Source organism: Salmo salar, chromosome ssa09, assembly GCF_905237065.1.
Source record: "Salmo salar chromosome ssa09, Ssal_v3.1, whole genome shotgun sequence".
In the NCBI taxonomy this organism is placed as follows: domain Eukaryota; kingdom Metazoa; phylum Chordata; class Actinopteri; order Salmoniformes; family Salmonidae; genus Salmo; species Salmo salar.
This window is the reverse complement of record NC_059450.1, coordinates 140,935,988-140,958,951: the sequence shown is the minus strand read 5'-3', so window position 1 is coordinate 140,958,951 and position 22,964 is coordinate 140,935,988. Positions and strand designations below refer to the sequence as shown.

Genomic DNA, 22,964 nt, shown 5'->3' with positions numbered 1-22,964 from the left:
TCATTAACGCACCAGCTTCCCCTTCCCCTTATCCTAATCATTAACGACCAGCTTCCCCTTCCCCTTATCCTAATCATTAACGCACCAGCTTCCCCTTCCCCTATCCTAATCATTAACGACCAGCTTCCCCTTCCCCTTATCCTAATCATTAACGACCAGCTTCCCCTTCCCCTATCCTAATCATTAACGACCAGCTTCCCCTTCCCCTATCCTAATCATTAACGACCAGCTTCCCCTTCCCCTTATCCTAATCATTAACGACCAGCTTCCCCTTCCCCTTATCCTAATCATTAACGACCAGCTTCCCCTTCCCCTTATCCTAATCATTAACGACCAGCTTCCCCTTCCCCTTATCCTAATCATTAACGACCAGCTTCCCCTTCCCCTTATCCTAATCATTAACGACCAGCTTCCCCTTCCCCTTATCCTAATCATTAACGACCAGCTTCCCCTTCCCCTTATCCTAATCATTAACGACCAGCTTCCCCTTCCCCTATCCTAATCATTAACGACCAGCTTCCCCTTCCCCTTATCCTAATCATTAACGTCCAGCTTCCCTTTCCCCAAATCATTAACGACCAGCTTCCCCTTCCCCCTTATCCTAATCATTAACAACCAGCTTCCCCTTATCCTAATCATTAACGACCAGCTTCCCCTTCCCCTTATCCTAATCATTAACGACCAGCTTCCCCTTCCCCTTATCCTAATCATTAACGACCAGCTTCCCCTTCCCCTTATCCTAATCATTAACGTCCAGCTTCCCTGTCCCCAAATCATTAACGACCAGCTTCCCCTTCCCCTTATCCTAATCATTAACAACCAGCTTCCCCTTATCCTAATCATTAACGACCAGCTTCCCCTTCCCCCTATCCTAATCATTAACGACCAGCTTCCCCTTCCCCCTATCCTAATTATTAGGGGGGAAAACTACCAAACTGACCTTAGATCAGTGTCTGGAGACAACTTTATCCTATATCAGGTGCAGTGGAGGTTCATAATAATGTCTGGAATGAAGTATAATGGCTGGAATGCAGTGAATGAAATGATATCAAACACATGTACTATTCCATTCCGGCCATTACTATGAGCCGTCCTCCCCTCAGCCGCCTCCACTGGTCAGGTGAGTCAGCTATAGGGGCAGAACAGTCAAAACTGTCTGGTAGTCTACATCGGCATCAGTGGAGGCTGCTGAGGGGAGGACGGCTCATGATAATGGCTGGAACTGAGAAAATTGAATGGCATCAAACCATGTGTTTGATGTATTTTATACCATTCCACAAATTCCGCTCCAGCCATTACCACGAGTCCGTCCTCCCCAGTGAAGGTGCCACCAACCTCCTGTAATTGACACTGACAAAATACCAGCAAAACAGAGAGAAACAATGGCAAAGTTAACATTCTGTTTGTGTTCCTTCAGACATCCACTGTTCCTGGTGCCCACTATCTAGGTGAAGACCCCCACCTCAACACTGTATAGGCCTACAATCACAAACTCACTAAACTTGAGCTTTGTCTGATCTCTGGCTAACTCTGCCACCCAACAAGTTATCACCTGCAAAAGCACATCACATAACGGAGGGGAAAATCAGGGGCCCCGAATAGAAATCCTTCTTTCTACTCTCTCTTTCTCACACACACACACACACACACACACACACACACACACACACACACACACACACACACACACACACACACACACACACACACTTAAATGCAAACAAAACACACGACCACATATAAGGCGAAGTGAAAGAAAGTTCAGCACAGTGGAAGCAATATAGGCTGTTACTCATTTTCCTGGTTTTTAATGGGTAGAAAACATGGTGGCGTTTGACTTTCAATATATGATGATCAAATCAATCTGGTTTAGTGACACACCAGGTAGGAAATGAGATGAGAAACACACTATGACATTTGAGATGAGAAAAACATACAGTGCATTCGGAAAGCATTCAGACCTCCTTGACTTTTTCCTAATTTTGTTACGCTACAGCCTTATTCTGAAATGCATTAAATAAAACATTGTCCTCAATCTAGACACAATACCCAATATTCTTTTTTTAAACAGAAATACATTATTTACATAAGTATTCAGACCCTTTGCTATGAGACTTGAAATTGAGCTCAGGTGCATCCTGTTTCCATTGATCATCCTTGAGATGTTTCTACAACTTGATTGGAGTCCACCTGTGGAAAATTCCATTGATTGGACATGATTACAAAGGCACACGCCTGTCTATATAAGGTCTAACAGTTGGCAGTGCATGTCAGAGAAAAAACCAAGCCATGAGGTTGAAGGAATTATCCGTAGAGCTCCGAGATAGGATTGTGTCGAGGCACAGATCTGTGGAAGGGTACCAAAAAATGTCTGCAGCATTGAAGGTCCCCAAGAACCCAGTGACCTCCATCATTCTTAAATGGAACTGAGCAATCGGGGGAGAAGGGCCTTGGTAAGGGAGGTGACCAATCTGGTCAGTCTGACAGAGCTCCAGAGTTCCTCTGTGGAGATGGGAGAACCTTCCAGAAGGACAACCATCTCTGCAGCACTCCACCTTAATGGTAGAGTGGCCAATCTGAAGTCACTCCTCAGTAAAAGGCACAGCCCGCTTGGAGTTTGCCAAAAGGCACCTAAAGGACTCTCAGACCATGAGAAACAAGATTCTCTGGTCTGATGAAACCAAGATTGAACTCTTTGGCCTGAATGCCAAGTGACACGTCTGGAGGAAACCTGGCACGATCCCTAAGGTGAAGAATGGTGGTGGCAGCATCAGTCTGTAGGGATGTTTTTCAGCGGCAGGGACTGGGAGACTAGTCAGGATTGAGGGAAAGATGAACAGAGCAAAGTACAGAGAGATCCTTGATGAAAACTTGCTCCAGAGCACTCAGGACCTCAGACTGGGGTGAAGGTTCACCTTCAAACAGGACAATGACCCTAAGCAAACAGCCAAACCAATGCAGGTTTTGGGACAAGTCTCTGAATGTCCTTGAGTGGCCCAGCCAGAGCCCGGACTTGAACCCAATCGAACATCTCTGGAGAGACCTGAAAATAGCTGTGCAGTGACGCTCTCCATCAACCCTGACAGAGCGTGAGAGGTGTGCCATGCTTGTAGCGTCATACCCAGGTTTTTATTTTTAATACATTTGCTAAAATATCTAAAAACCCATTTTGCTTTGTCATTATGAGGAAAAACTTTTTTTTAATCAATTTTAGAATAAGGTTGTAACGTAACAAAATGTGAAAAAAATCAGGAGGTCTGAATACTTTCCGAATGCACTGTATACACACACACACCGTCTGTCTGTAGCTCACAGCACACACACACACACAGTCTGTCTGTAGCTCACAGCACACACACACCGTCTGTCTGTAGCTCACAGCACACACACACACACAGTCTGTCTGTAGCTCACAGCACACACACACCGTCTGTCTGTAGCTCACAGCACACACACACACACTGTCTGTAGCTCACAGCACACACACACACACAATCTGTCTGTAGCTCACAGCACACACACACACAGCCTGTCTGTAGCTCACAGCACACACACACACACAGCCTGTCTGTAGCTTACAGCACACACACACAGTCTGTCTGTAGCTCACAGACCCAGAAAAATGCTCACTCTAAGACATAAACAGCCAACTGATGATGATGATTCATAGCCCGAGAGAGAGAGAGAGAGAGAGAGAGAGAGAGAGAGAGAGAGAGAGGAAGATAGATAGATAGATAGATAGATAGATAGATAGATAGATAGATAGATAGATAGATAGATAGATAGATAGATAGATAGATAGATAGATAGATAGATAGATAGATAGATAGATAGATAGATAGATAGATAGATAGATAGATAGATAGATAGATAGATAGATAGAGAGAAAGAAAGAAAGAGAGAAAGAAAGAGAGCGAGAAAGAAAGAAAAGGTGGAGAGAGAGAGAGAGAGAGAGATAGGGAGAGAGAAAGAGAGAGAGAGAATTTCCATAGTTCTATAAAAGTGCTGAGCAGGCAGCTGTTACTCAAGCTTCAGGTGTGTCAACAACAATGAGAACACATCCATCTGGCAGTCTGACCACACACACACACACACACACACACACACACACACACACACACACACAAGGATATGCAGGCTGAGCACAGCACAGAATAAGCATACCTCAGGCACCATTTTAACAATTCTAAGGTGAATGCAGTCAAGCCGTTAAAAAATATGTATACTGTCGGGTGATCAATGGTAATGTGTATAATGACAAAATATAATATCAATATGGTTGTACAATGACTTGTGATCAATGGTGAGGTTTAGTATTGAAATTGATTTCACGCTATTTCGATATCCTGTCCCTGAGGCCAGAATCTATAGGCCGTAAATCATAACGCCTATGTCTACTATCTGGTCTACCTTCATGTAGGCCTATCTTACTCTCTGTAGACCTATTAGGAGAAGAGCCTACAAGCATGTATTCGAGGCTATAGCTGTGTATGCCTTAGCCCTTGATCATAACTCTCAGTTCTATTCCATTACATAGAAGAGTCATTGGACAAAGGTGTCGTCTGTAGGGGGGAGTTTTGTTAAGAGCCGCAACGCTCGGTCTGAACATTGATATACATCGCTTGTGGTACGGTTTTGGAAGCATAAGGGCCTTATCTTTCATAATGGCGAGAAATCATAAAAAATGTAAAAGGTTAAATTGATACATTCCTTTTTAGGGTTAGAGTTCCTACACTGCCATATTTCTATGTTACCACGCTTGTTTACGAAAAACAGACAGAAGACAGAGTGGACCACATGTGCTAATTATCTGTCTGCGTCTCCGAACACCTGTGTGTAAACATGTTGTCACTGAAGAATACTGTCAGCTGCAACTGTGTTACATCCAGTTAAAACAGTTTACAGTAAGTGTACATTGTGAAATAGTTTGTATGTGATATTAAAGTAGAGGGATTTATGTTTCTTGGGCTCCTGAGTGGCGCAGCGGTCTAAGGCACTGTATCTCAGTGCTAGAGGCGTCACTAGAGACCCTGGATTGATCCTGGGCTGTATCACAACCGGCTGTGATCGGTAGTCCCAAAGGGCAGCGCACAATTGGCCCAGCATCGTCACGGTTAGGGGAGGGTTTGGACAGGGTAGACCATCATTGTAAAATAACAATTTGTTCTTAACCGACTTGCCTAGTTAAATAAAAAAATAAATAGAACCATACCGCAATTGAGAATTGATTCACTTTTAGATAGAGTATTTGGCTGTTTGGCTTCCAGAGCCAATTCACCCTTTAAATAGAAGGTCTTTGGACTAAAGACAAACGTTAGGCTCCTTTAGTACAAAATTTGGCAACATGGAACAATTTCAAAGATTATTCTGAGTTACAGTTCATATAAGGAAATTAGTTAATTGAAAAAAAATGAATTAGGCCTATATCTATGGATTTCACATGACTGGGAATACAGATATGCATCTGTTGGTCACAGATACCTTTTGTAAAAAGGTAGGGGTGTGGATCAGAAACCAGTCAGTGTCTGGTGTGACCAACATTTGCCTCATGCAGCGCAACACATCTCTTTAGCAAAGAGATGGCACTTGATTGCGGCCTGTGGAATGTTGTCCCACTCCTCTTCAAAGTCTGCGAAGTTTCTGGATATTGGCGGAACTGGAACATGCTGTCGTACACGTCGATCCAGAGCATTCCAAATATGCTCAATGGGTGACATGTCTGGTGAGTATGCAGGCCATGGAAGAACTGGGAAATTTTCAGCTTCCAGGAATAGTGTACAGATCCTTGTGACATGGGGCCGTACATTATCATGCTGAAACATGAGGTGATGGTGGCGGATGAATGGCACGACAATGGGCCTCAGGATCTCGTCATGGTATCTCTGTGCATACAAATTGCCATCAATAAAATGCAATTGTGTTTGTTGTCTGTAGCTTATGCCTGTCCATACCATAACCCCACCGCCACCATGGGGCACTCTGTTCAAAACGTTGACATCAGCAAACCATTCGCCCACACGACGCCAGCGTGCCTGTGGCCAGCGTGCCTGTGGCCATCGAAGGTGAGCATTTGCCCACTGAAGTCGGTTACGACGCCAAACTGCAGTCAGGTCAAGATTCTGGTGAGGATGACGATCACGCAGATGAGCTTCCCTAAGACGATTTCTGACAGTTTGTGCAGACATTCTTTGGCTGTGCTAACCCTCAGTTTCATCAGCTGTCCGGGTGGCTGGTCTCAGATGATCCCGATCCCGCAGGTGAAGAAGCCGGATGTGGAGGTTCTGGGCTTGTGTGGTTACACGTGGTCTGCGGTTGTGACACCGGTTGGACGTACTGCCAAATTCTCTAAAACGTTGTCTTATGGTAGAGAAATTAACATTAAATTGTCTGGCAACAGCTCTGGTGGCCATTCCTGCAGTCAGCATGTCAATTGTGCGCTCCCTTAAAACTTGAGACATCTGTGGCATTGTGTTTTTTTTTTATAACTGGCCTTGTATTGTTCCCAGCACAATGTGCACCTGTGTAATGATTATTCTGTTTAATCTGCTTCTTGATATGCTACACCTGTCAGGTGGATGGACTATCTTGGCAAAGGATAAATGCTCACTAACAAGGATGTTATGAAATGTGTGCACTAAATTTGAGAGAAATATGTTTTTTGTGCGTATGGAAAATTTCTGGAATCTTTTATTTCAGCTCATGAAACATGGGACCAACACTTTATGTTACGTTTATATTTTTGTTCAGTATATTTAGTTGCATTTAGGCTAGTTTCATAAAACGTTCAACTCTCTCTCTCAACAGCGATGTGTTGTCCAATTTACACGAGGCTTCTTATTCACTCCCCGAGGTCAGTGTTGAGTTGTCTCGTTATATCCTTGCTACGAAAATTGGCAGACTTTAGGACGGCGAAAAGAAATGGCTCTGCTGGTGCCCTAGCCTTCACCTATTCCCGATCCTGTCTATCCCTCGAGCGACGTGGCCAATCAGTGTGTGTGTGTCAGCGACACATGAATGGTGATATCCAAGGAATGGCTCGCGGGACAAAGAAGCCGCCCGTCTCGAATTCCCGTCGATAGAGAAAATTCGCGGATGAAACAGAAACATTTGAGTTGTTAAGGCTTGAGTGAAACCAAATGAATATCTTCGACGCAAAGTCCAACAGTTTTGGTTTTGTTTTGCTCAAGGAGGGAACTTGGCCTCGTGAGATCTCTGTCGATCGCCAGGCGAGGCTGTTGGCTACATTGGAACGTAAGTAAAAACATATCTTGCCTGTTTCATTTTATTGCGTCGAATATACTCATGTTTCAACACATTATATAGTGTTGTTCAATATGCTTTATTCGTGATGTTTAGAAAACTTGTCAATGTTTACAACTTTGTTTTGGTACATGTTTTTATGACCGCACCGACTCAAACCGCATGAGAAGGCTAATTTAGGACTTTTTGAAAACAAGCGGAATCAAATTAAGTCTACTGGGAAGCGCGGTTGGTAACTTGAGAAACAATAACTTGTCTTTGGCATCTAACGTTACTTATAAAGGACGTTTTATTCATTCATCCCACCGTTTACAATAGCTTGGAAAATTATGACGAAAGGTTAATACACTGGTTAGAATGTTTTCGAAACGATAAAATGAAAATGTTCTGTGGCTGCAAGCAAATAAATCATTTCCAATAGTTGACAACATGCAGAATATTCAGCACCTCATATTGTCGAGAACAGGGCCACCGTAATTGTTACTTACAGTAAGAAAGGATTTTTTTTGCAGAAAATATTAGTCCACTGTATTGTGGTGTACACCTTTGCAGAACTTGCATGTATGGTTTCAGTTTCAGTTTCAATTTGATTTCCCATTGTCACAGCGGAGTTTACGTCTGTGAGGGAGTCTACAGACGTGAGCAAACAGTAGAGAGATACAGTATTTTACAACGGATGTGGGTTTGCCAAATCGGACGCCTATTCCAGTGGATCTGTTCCAGTTTGTTGGTAGTAAATGCTTTATCCCCTGGAGTAGCCGGTAATGCTTTTTTAAGTGGTAAATGCTTTATCCCCTGGAGTAGCGGGTAACCACACCATCTAACTGGCATGGGCACTGTCCAGATGAAGTGTCTGATGACCAGTTACTGTGTGATGGACAAGTGGAGGAGCCAGTTATATAGATAATGATTTTTCTTTCCTTAATGCGTTTTAGTGGATGGTACATTACACCTAGTTGTCACCAGAGTAGGAGCCTCGCTTACTCTTGACTAGGCTTACAACTAACCCATTAACCTCTCTGGGCTAGGTCCCACCCTAGTCAACAGCCAGTGGAACCCATAGCGCGATATTCAAATACCTTAGAAATGCTATTATTTCAATTTCTCAAACATATGACAATTTTACACCATTCTAAAGACAAGACTCTCGTTAATCTAACCACACTGTCATATTTCAAAAAGGCTTTACAACGAAAGCAAAACATTAGATTATGTCAGCAGAGTACCCAGCCAGAAATAATCAGACACCCATTTTTCAAGCTAGCATATAATGTCACATAAACCCAAACCACAGCTAAATGCAGCACTAACCTTTGATGATCTTCATCAGATGACACTCCTAGGACATTATGTTATACAATACATGCATGTTTTGTTCAATCAAGTTCATATTTATATCAAAAACCAGCTTTTTACATTAGCATGTGACTAGCATGTGACTAGCATTCCCACCGAACACTACCGGTGAATTTACTAAATTACTCACAATAAACATTCACAAAAAACATAATTATTTTAAGAATTATAGATACAGAACTCCTTTATGCAATCGCGGTGTCCGATTTTAAAATGGCTTTTCGGTGAAGGCACATTTTGCAATATTCTGAGTAGATAGCCCGGCCATCACAGGCTAGCTATTTTGACACCCACCAAGTTTGGTACTCACCAAACTCAGATTTACTATAAGAAAAATTTGATTACCTTTGCTGTTCTTCGTCAGAATGCACTCCCAGGACTTCTACTTCAATAACAAATATTGGTTTGGTTCCAAATAATCCATGGTTATATCCAAATAGCGGCGTTTTGTTCGTGCGTTCAAGACACTATCCGAAGGGTAAAGAAGGGTGACACGCCCGACGTGTTTCGTGATAAAAAAGGTAAAAATATTCCATTACCGTACTTCGAAGCATGTCAAACGCTGTTTAAAATCAATTTTTATGCGATTTTTCTCGTAAAAAAGCAATAATATTCCGACCAGGAGTCGTTGTTTTCGTTCAAAGACTGAAAATGTAAACATGGAGTCGTCTTGTGCACGTCTATTTTCTCCCGCCTGCTTTTCAGCCATGGCCTGCATCTCTCGGCGCGCCTGGCTTTTTAAAATTCAGAGACGCTTCTTTCTTCTCAGGTTTTGGCCTGCCATAGCTTTCACTTTTTAATTGGTGGTTTCTTCCATTTAATCAATTCTTTCTGGCAGGTATATTTGGTCGTTTTTTCCTGTCTGTCCAAGGTTAATGAAACTATTCACTTTGTGGTTGCATATAGGCCTAATCAATGAATAGTTCCCTGGGGTAGGAAGCAGTCCATATTTTATTTTCTGGTGTAGAACCATTCATGGCCCCCACACATTAACATCTGGAGTTTGAACCCATGACCTCAGTCATGTTCATAGGTCACCTGACCCTGTAGCCACCTGGGTGGGCTACATCCACAGTGCATCATGACCACACAGATGCAGAGCTGGGATAGGCAAACTGTTGGATTTTTAGGGGGGACCAAATACAATGTTATTTCTCTGTAAACAATTAATACTTTCAGCTTGCTTATAGAGAAGAGCACTCAACATGTGCTGCACTGACACAAATGGCTGCTTGGTTAAAATAAATTGATAATAAGAATATTATGGGAGCTGTGCTGTTAGATTTCAGTGCAGCCTAGAATATTATTGACCATAACTTGTTGAGAACTTATGTTATAGCTTTTTAACCTGTTAGGGCTAGGGGGCAGTATTGACACGGCTGGATAAAAAACATACCCGATTTAATCTGGTTACCACTCCTACCCAGTAACTAGAATATGCATATACTTATTACATATGGATAGAAAACACCCTAAAGTTTCTAAAACTGTTTGAATGGTGTCTGTGAGTATAACAGAACTCAAATGGCAGGTCAAAACCTGAGAGATTCCTTTACAGGAAGTGGCCTGTCTGACCATTTCTTGAACTTCTTTTCCATCTCTATCTTTTACTAAGGATCTCTGCTCTAACCTGACACTTCCCACGTCGTCCATAGGCGCTCAGAGCCCGGGAAAAAACAGAATGTCGTCATTCCAGCCCCAGGCTGAAACACATTATCGCCTTTCTCAAGTGGCCGATCAAGGGACTCTGGGCTTAGGCGCGTGACCCGACCGCCCCCGCCTTTGTGATTTTTTTTCCTCTGTTTGCCGAAAAGGAGATTCCCTGTCGGAATATTATCGCTTTTCTACGAGAAAAATGTCGTAAAAATTGATTTTAAACAGCGGTTGACATGCTTCGAAGTACGGTAATGGAATATTTAGAATTTTATTGTCACGAATTGCGCCATGCGCGCGACACTTCTTTACCATTTCGGATAGTGTCTGGAACGCACGAACAAAACGCCGCTATTCGGATATAACGATGGATTATTTTGGACCAAACCAACATTTGTTATTGAAGTAGCAGTCCTGGGTGTGCATTCTGACGAAGACAACAAAAGGTAATGAAACTTTTATAATAGTAAATATGATTATGGTGAGTGCTAAACTTGCCAGGTGTCTAAATAGCGAGCCCGTGATGCCTGGGCTATGTACTTAGAATATTGCAAAATGTGCTTTCACCAAAAGCTATTTTAAAATCGGACATATCGAGTGCATAGAGGAGGTCTGTATCTATAATTCTTAAAATAATTGTTATGCTTTTTGTGAACGTTTATCGTGAGTAATTTAGTAAAATGTTAGCGAATTCCCCGGAAGTTTGCGGGGGTATGCTAGTTCTGAACGTCACATGCTAATGTAAAAAGCTGGTTTTTTGATATAAATATGAACTTGATTGAACAAAACATGCATGTATTGTATAACATAATGTCCTAGGGTTGTCATCTGATGAAGATCATCAAAGGTGAGTGCTGCATTTAGCTGTCTTCTGGGTTTTGGTGACATTATATGCTGGCTTGAAAAATGGGTGTCTGATTATTTCTGGCTTGGTACTCTGCTGACATAATCTAATGTTTTGCTTTCGTTGTAAAGCCTTCTTGAAATCGGACAGTGTGGTTAGATTAACGAGAGTCTTGTCTTTAAATAGCTGTAAAATAGTCATATGTTTGAGAAATTGAAGTAATAGGATTTTTAAGGTTTTGAAAATCGCGCCACAGGCTGCAAGTGGCTGTTACGTAGGCCTAGCCCAGAGAGGTTAAACTCTGCCATAGCTCATAATCCATGATATCTATCTAATAGAACAGAGGGTTTTCTTTAATGGAAGCTTCTCTAATGTTCAACATGTAAAGTGTGGTGTACCACAGGGCAGTTCTCTAGGCCCTCTACTCTTTAAAGAAAATATTTTTACCAATGATCTGACATTGGCATTAAACAAAGCCTGTGTCCTTATAGGCTGATGATTAAACCCTATACACGTCTGCAACCACAATTTGTGAAATCACAGCAACCCTAAACAAAGAGTTGCAGTCATTTTTTGGAATGTGTGGCCAGTAATATACTGGTCCCCCAACATCTCTAAAACTATTGGGTACAAATCATTCCCTAAGTTCTAGACCTCAGCTGAATCTGATAATGAATGGTGTGGCTGTTGAGACTAAGTTGCTTGGTGTTACTTTAGATTGTAAACCGTCATGGTCAAAACATATTGATTCAGTGGTTGTAAAGATGGGGAGAAGTCTGTCTGTGATAAAGAGATGCTCAGCTGTTTTTGACACCACACTCCACAAAGCAAGTCCTGCAGGGAAACATACAGTATTATACATAATAATGATGGCATGGAACTCCCATCTCATATAGCGCAAGTGAACCGCTAATTTAGTTTCAAAAAACAAATAAAGCAACACCTCACGGCACTTCTCTCCCCCATGTGACCTACTTTCTGTGTGTATGTATACAGTTGAAGTCGGAAGTTTACATACACCTTAGCCAAATACATTTAAACTCAGTTTTTCACAATTCCTGACAATTAATCCAAATAAAAATTCCCTGTCTTGGGTCAGTTAGGATCACAACTTTATTTTAAGAATGTGAAATGTCAGAATAATGGTAGAGTGATTTTATTTCAGGTTTTATTTATTTCAATACATTCCCAGTGGGTCAGTAGTTTACATGCACTCAATTAGTGTTTGGTAGCATTGCCTTTAAATTGTTTAACTTGTGGCAAACGGGTAGCCTTCCACAAGCTTCCCACAATAAGTTCGGTGGATTTTGGCCCATTCCCCCTGACAGCTGGTGTAACTGAGTCAGGTTTGTAGGCCTCCTTGCTGGCACGCGCTTTTTCAGTTCTGCCCACAAATTTTCTATAGGGTTGAGGTCAGGGCTTTGTGATGGCCACTCCAATACCTTGCCTTTGTGGTCCTTATTATTAAGCCATTTTGCCACAACTTTGACCCCAAGCATACTTCCAATGTCTATTTGGAAGACCCAAGCTTTAACTTCCTGACTGATGTCTTGAGATGTTGCTTCAATATATCCACATAATTTTCCATCCTCATGATGCCATCTATTTTGTGAATTGCACCAATCCCTCCTGCAGCAAAGCACCCCCACAACATGATCCTGCCACCCCCGTGCCTCATGGTTGGGATGGTGTGCTTCACAGTTGGGATGGTGTTCTTCGGCTTGCAAGCCTCCCCCTTTTCCCTCCAAACATAACAATGGTCATTATGGCCAAACATTTGTTTTTTTGTATCATCAGACCAGTACAAAAAGTACAATCTTTGTCCCCATGTGCAGTTGCAAACCGTAGTCTGCCTTTTTTTATGGCGGTTTTGGAGCAGTGGCTTCTTCCTTGCTGTGTGACCTTTCAGGTTATGTCTCTATTATGTACCTGTTTCTTCCAGCGTCTTCACAAGGTCCTTTGCTGTTGTTCTGGGATTGATTTGAACTTTTCGCACCCAAGTTCTTTCATCTCTAGGAGACAGAACGAGTCTCCTCCCTGAGCGATGTGACGGCTGCGTGGTCCCATGGTGTTTATACTTGCATACTATTGTTTGTACAGATGAACGTGGTACCTTCAGGCGTTTGTAAATTGCTCCCAAGGATAAACCAGACTTGTGGAGGTCTACATTTTTTTTCTGAAGTCTTGGCTCTTTTTTTTTTTTTTCCCCTGATGTCAAGCAAGGAGGCACTGAGTTTGAAGATAGGCCTTGAAATACATCCACAGGTACACCTCCAATTTACTCAAATTATGTCAATTAGCCTATCAGAAGCTTCTAACGCCATGACATCAATTTCTGGAATTTTCCAAGCTGTTTAGTCACAGTCACCTTAATGTATGTAGAATTGTGATACAGTGAAATAATCTGTCTGTAAACAATTGTTGGAAAAATTCCATGTGACCGTTTAGTCACGGTAATTAGGCTTCTCCAAGCTCTGATGCTGCTGCTGGTCAGTAGTATCCTACCAAACTTTCTAACTGCCTGGGACTTAGCACTCTATTGTTCCTCTAATCACTCTGATATCAATGTAATTGAAAATCCAATCACTCTTCATGACAGCCTATGCAATTGCATTAAAGATTTTGATGGCCTCTATTAAAAAGAGGATCCCATCAGCTTTCTATAGGCTAGGCCTACTATTTATCTGTCAACTTTTCTAATATTAAGCACATTTACTAAGCTTTACAACAGGAGTATAGCCTACATGCCCCTGTTCCATGATAATGGTCTATTCGAAATCAAAACAAATTTCACACAATTTTGTATATTTAAAGACATTTAGAATAGTCTGATGGGTGACAATATTAGCCTAGTATAGAACAAGAAGGCCTGCACACTGTTAGCTCCCAAGTCACCGCTTTATTTACAACGTTTTGATCCGAAGCGGATGTTCGTCAGCTCTTTTTTGATCGGATGTAGATCTGTTTCGGACCGAAATGTTGTCAATAAAGCGGTGAATTGGGAGCTTTAACAGTTTGCGGGCCTTGTTCTATGCTAGTGTTCTTTATTAGCCTAGCACCTATGTTTTTAAGGATGTGCGTCTGACCACAACTTTTCTAGTGACAATATTAGCCTTATCAATTATCACTTGTGAATGATGCCAAGCTTGTCCAGTAAGACAAACGGCTCATGTCTTTATTTGTTGCAACTTTTTCAAATCGTAGTCGCACACCTCATGTAGCCTCGCCCATAGGCCTATATGTTTTGATAAGGTTTGTGTCACAACTAGTGGCCAAATAACTTCTCAAAATGAAGCACATTAATCAGCTTTATAGATGCTGTAGAGCCTAACTGGCATGCATAGTTTGGGCAAAATCATTTTCACAGAAGGACAAGTTGACCAATAGAATAGGTCAACTTTTGTACTATAGGGGATAGTAGTGAGAGGCTAGTACTTTTGCTGTTTGTTAGGTCTACTCTTTTTGGCTGACAAAGTATAATTATATTCAGCCCAAGGGCACAACGACCACTGGCCGCAAAAGGCATGGATTTTTTTAGTGGGCATTATGGCCTCACAAGGGGGATGCCACCGGGAAATTTAAGGCCCGGTGACAATATTATCAAGTGCTTGTGAAATTGTGAATGAAGCATGTGCAGCTTGAACAAGAAACAAATCAGAGCTCATGCCTTTTCATGTGACTTTTTTTCAATTCATCATTAGTCCCACCATGCAGCCTTGTAATGTATTCAAAATCCAAACCTATAGCTCAACGTTTTGTATTAAAGTTGCATAAATAACTCAATTAAGCAGTGCTTTCGAAAAGTATACATTTTGTTACGTTACAGCCTTATTCTAAAATGTATTAAAACAAAAAAAATGTCATCAATCTACACACACTACCCCCATTAATGACGAAGCAAAAACATATTTTCAGAGAAACATTTAAATAAAACACATTTACATAAGTATTAGGACCATTTACTCAGTACTTTGTTGAAGCACCTTTAGCAGCGACTACCGCCTCAAGTCTTTTTGGGAATGACTCTATAAACTTGGTACACCTGTATTTCGGGAGTTTCTCCCATTCTTCTCTGCAGATCCTCTCAAGCTCTCAGATTGGAAGGGGTGTGTCGCTGCACAGCTATTTTCAGGTCTCTCTAGAGATGTTTGATTGGGTTCAAGTCCGGGCTCTGGCTGAGCCACTCAAGGACATTCAGAGACTTGTGACTAAGCCACTCCTGCGTTGTCTTGGCTGTGAGCTTAGGGTCGTTGTTCTGTTGGAAGGTGAACCTTCGCCCCAGTCTGAGAACCTGCTCAGGTGCCTTGGTGGAAGAGTGGGGTAACATCTCACAGCAAGCACAGGCAAATCTGGTGCAGTCCATGAGGAGGAGATGCACTGCACTACTTAATGCAGCTGGTGGCCACACCAGATACTGACAGTTACTTTTGAATTTGACCCCCCCCCCCCCTTTGTTCAGGGACATATTATTCAATTTCTGTTAGTCACATGTCTGTGGAACTTGTTCAGTTTGTCTCAGTTGTTGAATCTTATGTTCATACAAATATTTACACAAGTTTGCTGAAAATAAACGAGGTTGAAAGTGAGAACATTTATTTTTTTTGCTGAGTTTACTTTTGTGATGAGTAGGATGACAATCGATATGCATTGCACATCTTTCTGGTCTTGGATATTCTAAAATGAGCCTTAATACAAATATATTACTCCCATTTGTATCCAGGTAACTGTGTGTTAGTGTATAAGTCAGTCGGCAGACTCTTTTGATGGTAATCTTGATGTACAGCATGTTCACCTCTGTTCCCCCTAAATCAGATTAGACCAGACGGGGCATGCAAAAGACCAATATGGTTTTGCATGAGTCTGAACTAAAGGAGAGGAGAGCAGGAAAGCACAGTTTGACTGAAATGGAAAATGGGGAGCAGGATACAGGGAAATGTACCGAGTGGGCTGGAGGGAGAGACGAGGAGAGGGGGCTGGAGGGAGAGACGAGGAGAGGGGGCTGGAGGGAGAGACATGGGAGTAAGACTGGGGATCAAATTGATCTGACAGTGAGATAATTATTTAAAATTAATGAGATTGCAATTTCCCTCGTCATTTAAAAATTTATTTTTAATCAATTAGTTTGAGACAGGCACTTCTAACCTTTATCACGAGTAGCTGCCTAAAAGATAATAGAAATGGTTGAGTTTGGGAACGATGGTAGCAATTGATAGAGTGAGCGAGAGCCCTGGGCAGTTTCTGACAAATGTGTGTCTGTCCTTGTGTGTCTAAGTGACAGATCAACGCGTTCCCTATTTGCATTAGAGAAATAGAGTAGCATGAAGGACCACTTGGGTTCAGCCAACTCTAACACACAGCACTGCCCCCAAACAAAACATCTGTTTTCTTTCTGTCACATGCTGTTCAGATCAAGCCCTAGTCCCCAGTGACATGTATCTGGGAGGATGGGAGTTTTGTAAAGTTCTAATAATCATGAATGGCATTGGGTTTTCCCACCAAATTGGTCTTTCAGTTTAGTTCAGCGTATGGTCAGGTTCACCGTAGTCTTATAGGTTGAGAGATCGCTGTGTCATGTCACTAAATCACGCACCAGGAAGTATTCCTTCCAGTATGTTAGTGAGAACTCACCCCAGCTCTGCTGCTTTTTCTCATCTGTTTTACAGTCTGTTCTATCTGGCATGCAAAGCGTTGTACCCGTTGCCTGGGTCAGACACAGGGCAATGTCTCTGCGCTGCTATCCACAGACGGGCACACAGATAATTCTCACCCTGACTGACCTGCTCAGAATAGTCAGTCACGCATCACTTCCCCCTTCTCATCTCAGCCTAATGGAACAGTAGGACTTGACATTAACGCTTGTCCTCTTGCCAGCAGATTCCAGGAGCGCTACTGGGGGTTCCAGGAGCGCTACTGGGGGTTCCAGGAGCGCTGCATGAACACATGACATTGTAAAAAATCAGCTGTTCAACAGGACCTTGATAAGCTGACCATAATCCTGCACATCCACTAGCTTTCCAGATGGAGACAGCATGGCGGCTCAGCACGAAGGCGCTGTGCGATGGCACACTACACGATGGCTGTTGCTTCTCCAGTTAGGCTATGTTTGCTAGGCAGCAGTAGACTCAGTCTAGGCCTTCCCAGCAGGTTTGACATGACAGTGGTCCCTGCACAGTGAGTCTTGTTGACCAGAACACGACTGTGACTGAAGACTACTTCTCAAAGTCCCCCTTAGCTCCGGCGTACGCTGAACAATACACAAGTCCTTCAGTGTTCAGTCAATCACCGGCCAGCCGAGACTAGTAATGCAGAGCTGGAAAATGTTATTCTTTGTACCTGACTGAGTCTTTTTAATGCATACAGCGCTTGTGTGTGAAGCCATCACGGCAGGGCCCTGTTATGAGTAGAGGTCATCACATCCCTGTCCACATCACCCAGCTCTCCAGACTGGGTTGAGAATAGATGAGTGATGGCTGTCTGTCTATCCCAAACGGGGTAATCTCTCCTGGGGGGTTCATCGCTCCCTGGGGGGTTTTGACAAGCTCAGTGACGCAGAATAAGCCAGGGGACAGGATCAAAGATGTGAGAAACTGAAATGATATTTGTCACGAAAGGTTTTGTTTTACATTTTTAATTAGGGAGGCTGTCAAAGGGCCAAGCTGAGTGACCCATAAATGATATAACTAAAAATACACTTTGCCAGACTTGCCCGTTCGGCTAAGCGTTGTGGAAGCTGATCATGTCGCTTGGTAAAACGGGCATGTCTGACCTCCACAATTTAGTGTATTCAAATCCCTATACTTTTTTTCACATTTTCCTCATCAATCTACACAATACCACATAATGACAAAGTGAAAAAAGTTTTTTTATTTCAGCAAATGTATTAAAAATAGAAAAACAGATACACTACCGTTCAAAAGTTTGGGGTCACTTAGAAATATCTTGTTTTTGAAAGAAAAGCACTTTGTCCATTTAAAATAACATCAAATTGATCAGAAATACAGTGTAGACATTGTTGATGTTGTAAATGACTATTGTAGCTGGAAATGGCTGATTTGTGGAATATCTGCATAGGCGTACAGAGGCCCATTTATCAGCAGCCATCACTCCTGTGTTCCAATGGCAGATTGTTAGCTAATCAAAGTTTACCATTTTAAAAGGCTAATTGATCATTAGAAAACCCTTTTGCAATTATGTTAGCACAGCTGAAAACTGTTGTGCTGATTATTATTTTTTATTTTTTTTAAGAAGCAATAAAACTGGCCTTCTTTAGACTAGTTGAGTATCTGGAGCATCAGCTTGATTTACAGGCTCAGAATGGCCAGAAACAAAGCACTTTCTTCTGAAACTCGTCAGTCTTTTCTTGTTCTGAGAAATTAAGGCTATTCCATGCGAGAAATTGCCAAGAAATGAAGATCTCGTACAACGCGGTGTACTACTCCCCTCACAGAACAGTGCAAACTGTCTCTAACCAGAATAGAAAGAAGTGGGAGGCCCCGGTGCACAACTGAGCAAGAGGACAAGTACCTTAGTGTCTAGTTTGACAAACGGATGCCTCACAAGTCCTCAACTGGCAGCTTCAATCCCGTTAACGGGATCAAATTCGACAGCATCCGGTGAAATCGGAGCGCGCCAAATACAAAATCGTAATATTAAACATTCATGAAAATACAAGTGTCATACATCATTTAAAAGCTCAACTTCTTGTTAATCCAGCCGCTTTGGCAGATTTAAAAAAAGGCTTTACGGCGAAAGCATTCCATGCGATTATCTGAGGACAGCGCCCCGCGTACAAACGCATTACAAACATTTTCCAAACAAGCAGAGGCGTCACGAAAGTCAGAAATGGCGATAAAATAATACATCAATTACCTTTGAAGATCTTCCTCTGTTTGCAATCCCAAGGGTCCCATCTACACATCAAATGGTCGTTTTGTTCGATAGTCCTTTATATCCCAAAAAAGTCAGTTTAGTTGGCGCGCTTGACTCAGTAATCCACCTGTTTCCCTCGTTCAAAATGCGTACAAATGAATCCCGAAAGTTACCAATTAACTTCATCCAAACAAGTCAAACTACATTTCTAATCAATCCTCAGGTACCCTAATATGCAAGTAAACAATACAATTGAAGACGGAGAATAATATGTTCATTACCGGAGATAAATAACAAAGTGCCCGCCCAAATCCACACGCGGCACAATACTACAGTCAAAATGGGAGCCACCAAGAAACTACAAATTCTAGCTCATTTTTCAAAAAACAAGCCTGAAACTTTCTAAAGACTGACATATAGTGGAAGTCCTAGAACTGCAATCTGGGAGGTATTCCTTTGATTTTCCCAATAAAAAAAGATTTGAATGGGCAGACACCTAAATAAAAAAATCCCAGATGGCTTCTCCTTGGGTTTTCGCCTGCCATATCAGTTCTGTTTTACTCACAGACATTGTTGTAACAGTTTTAGAAACTTCAGTGTTTTCTATCCAATACTACCAGTTATATGCATATAAATACTTAGGGATATGGTTGGATGATAAACAGACTTTTAAAATGCATATTGACAAACTTTGTAAACAGCTAAAAATCAAGCTAGGCTTCCTCTATAGAAACAGGACATGCTTGTCCTCTACAAATAGAAGACACAATGTGCAAGCTACTTTTGTCTGTTATAGATTATGGGGATATTATTTACATGCATGCTACGGCATCAACACTTAAATCGCTGGATGCTACTTATCATTGCGCACTTAGGTTATTAGGTTAGGTTATTACGGGTGCTAGCTACAGAACTCGACACTGTGTTTTATATCAAAATGTGGGTTGGACTTCGCTGTCCGTGAGACGAGAACATGCTCTCGTGTTTGTCTATAAAGCACTTCTGAATAAGCTACCTTCTTATTTATCATCACTCATCAATATTAGAATTATAATTCCTAAAACCAGGTCTCAAGCATGGATTACACTTGAGGCCCATGCGATTTCCACAAAGTTGGGTATGGCTGCCTTTTCCTGTTAAGCTTCTTGCCTATGGAATAGCCTGCAGACTAAACTTAAACTTGAGACTCTTGTCCCCCCCCCTGCTCATTTTAAATATTTATTGGAGCATTTTTATTTTTGTATTGCTTGTAACTGTTTCGGGTAATGCAAGTTTTTGTGCTCTTAGTGTTATTCTACTATGTGTAAATTAAATCTGTTGTATTTTTGTGTTATCTGTGATCGATTTGTTTGTATTGTTTAGTTTTTTAATCATTGTCCATAAACTGTATGTGTAAACATGTATACACAGGGCCCAGCTGTAAAAGAGAACTTGGTCTCAGTCTGTGTTCCTTGTTGAAATAAAGGTATAATAATCCTAGCTTCTGGGCCTGAGTAACAGGCAGTTTACTTTGGGCACGTCAGTCATCCAAAATTCCGAATACTGCCACCGGCCCTCAAGAAGTTAAATAGTCCTCGCAAAACACCAGTCTCAACATCAACAGTGAAGAGGCAACTCCGGGATGCTGGCCTTCTAGGCAGAGTTGCAAAGAAAAAGCCATATCTCAGATTGGCCAATAAAAAGAAAAGATTAAGATGGGCAAAAGAACAGACACTGGACAGACGTAGATTGGGAAAAAGTGTTATGGACAGATGCATCCAAGTTTGAGGTGTTCGGATCACAAAGAACATTTGTCGCAGAAAAAATGAAAAGATGCTGGAGGAGTGCTTGACGCCATCTGTCAAGCATGGAGGCAATGTCATTTCTGGGGGTGCTTTTTGGTGGTGGTTAACCTCTATGGGCAAGCGTCCCACCTACTCAACAGCCAGTGTAATCCCGTGGCGCGTTATTCAAATACCTCAAAAATGCAAAAATGTCAATTTTTCAAACATATGACAATTTTACACCATTTTAAAGACAAGACTCTCGTTAATCTAACCACACTGTCCGATTTTCAAAAAGGCTTTACAACGAAAGCAAAACATTAGATTATGTCAGCAGAGTACCCAGCCAGAAATAATCAGACACCCATTTTTCAAGCTAGCATATGTCACATAAACCACAGCTAAATGCAGCACTAACCTTTGATGATCTTCATCAGATGACAACCCTAGGACATTATGTTATACAATACATGCATGTTTTGTTCATATTTATATCAAAAACCAGCTTTTTACATTAGCATGTGACTAGCATGTGACTAGCATTCCCACCGAACACTGCCGGTGAATTTACTAAATTACTCACGATAAACGTTCACAAAAAGCATAACAATTATTTTAAGAATTATAGATACAGAACTCCTCTATGCACTCGATATGTCAGATTTTTTTTTTTTTTAAATAGCTTTTCGGTGAAAGCACATTTTGCAATATTCTCAGTAGATAGCCCGGCATCACAGGGCTAGCTATTTAGACACCCAGCAAGTTTAGCACTCACCAAAGTCAGATTTACTATAAGAAAAATGTTATTACCTTTGCTGTTCTTTGTCAGAATGCACTCCCAGGACTTCTACTTCAATAACAAATGTTGGTTTGGTCCCAAATAATCCATTGTTATATCCAAATAGCTGCGTTTTGTTCGTGCGTTCAAGACACTATCCGAAAGGGTAAATAAGGGTGACGAGCATGGCGCAATTCGTGACAAAAAATGTCTAAATATTCCATTACCATACTTCGAAGCATGTCAACCGCTGTTTTAAATCAATTTTTATGCCATTTTTCTCATAAAAAGCGATAATATTCCGACCGGGAATCTGCATTTAGGTAAACAGACGAAAGAAAATAAAGCATGGGGTCGACTCGGGCACGCGCCTAAGCCCATTGTCCTCTGATCGGCCACTTGCCAAACGCGATAATGTGTTTCAGCCAGAGGCTGCCTCTATCGTTCAGCTTTTTCCCGGGCTCTGAGAGCCTATGGGAGCCGTAGGAAGTGTCACGTTATAGCAAAGATCCTCAGTCTTCAATAAAAAGAGCCAAGATGAACAACCACTTGTCAGACAGGCCACTTCCTGCATGGAATCTTCTCAGGTTTTGGCCTGCCATATGAGTTCTGTTATACTCAGACACCATTCAAACAGTTTTAGGAACTTTAGGGTGTTTTCTATCCAAAGCCAATAATTATATGCATATTCTAGTTACTGGGCAGGAGTAGTAAATAGATTTAATCGGCTACGTTTTTTTTATCCGGCCGTGTCAATACTGCCCCCTAGCCCTAACAGGTTAAGTGGGAGACAGGGTAAAAGATCTTGAAGGAAGGCTATCGCTCTATTTTGCAACGCCATGCCATACCCTGTGGACGGTGCTTAATTGGAGACAATTTCCTCCTACAACAGGACAATGACCCAAAGCACAGCTCCAAACTATGCAAGAACTATTTGGGGAAGAAGCAGTCAGCTGGTATTCTGTCTATAATGGAGTGGCCAGCAGTCACTGGATCTCAACCCTATTGAGCTGTTGTGGGAGCAGCTTGACCGTATGGTATGTAAGAGCCAATTCAACTTGTGAGGTGCTTCAGGAAGCCTGGGGGGAAATATCTTTAGATTACTTCAACAAATTGACAACTGGAATGCCAAAGATCTGCAGGCTGTAATTGCTGAAAATTGAGGATTCTTTGATGAAAGCAAAGTTTGAAGGACACTTATTTCAATTAAAAATGATTATAACTTTGTCAACGTCTTGAGTATTTCCTTTTCATTTAGCAACTCATTTCATGTATGTTTTCATGGAAAACGATATTTCTAAGTGACTCAACTTTTGAACGGTAGTTCAGTATTCAGACCTTTTGCTACGAGACTCCAAATTGAGCTCAGCTGCATCCTTTTTCTGCAACTTGATTGTAGTGATTTCAATTGATTGTACATGATTTGGAAAGGCACACACCT

The 22,964-nt window shown here is 41.8% G+C and overlaps 1 protein-coding gene across 1 annotated transcript in view; it reads left to right on the top strand.

The window, feature by feature from the left end:
• Nucleotides 1-6,804: 6,804 nt before the first annotated feature.
• LOC106613129 (SPRY domain-containing SOCS box protein 4) overlaps nucleotides 6,805-22,964 on the top strand; it is a 58,005-nt gene continuing 41,845 nt past the window's right edge. The window contains exon 1 of the mRNA XM_014215085.2: nucleotides 6,805-7,251. The gene's annotated coding sequence lies outside the window, so the exon portion shown is untranslated. The remainder of the gene's footprint in view (nucleotides 7,252-22,964) is intronic.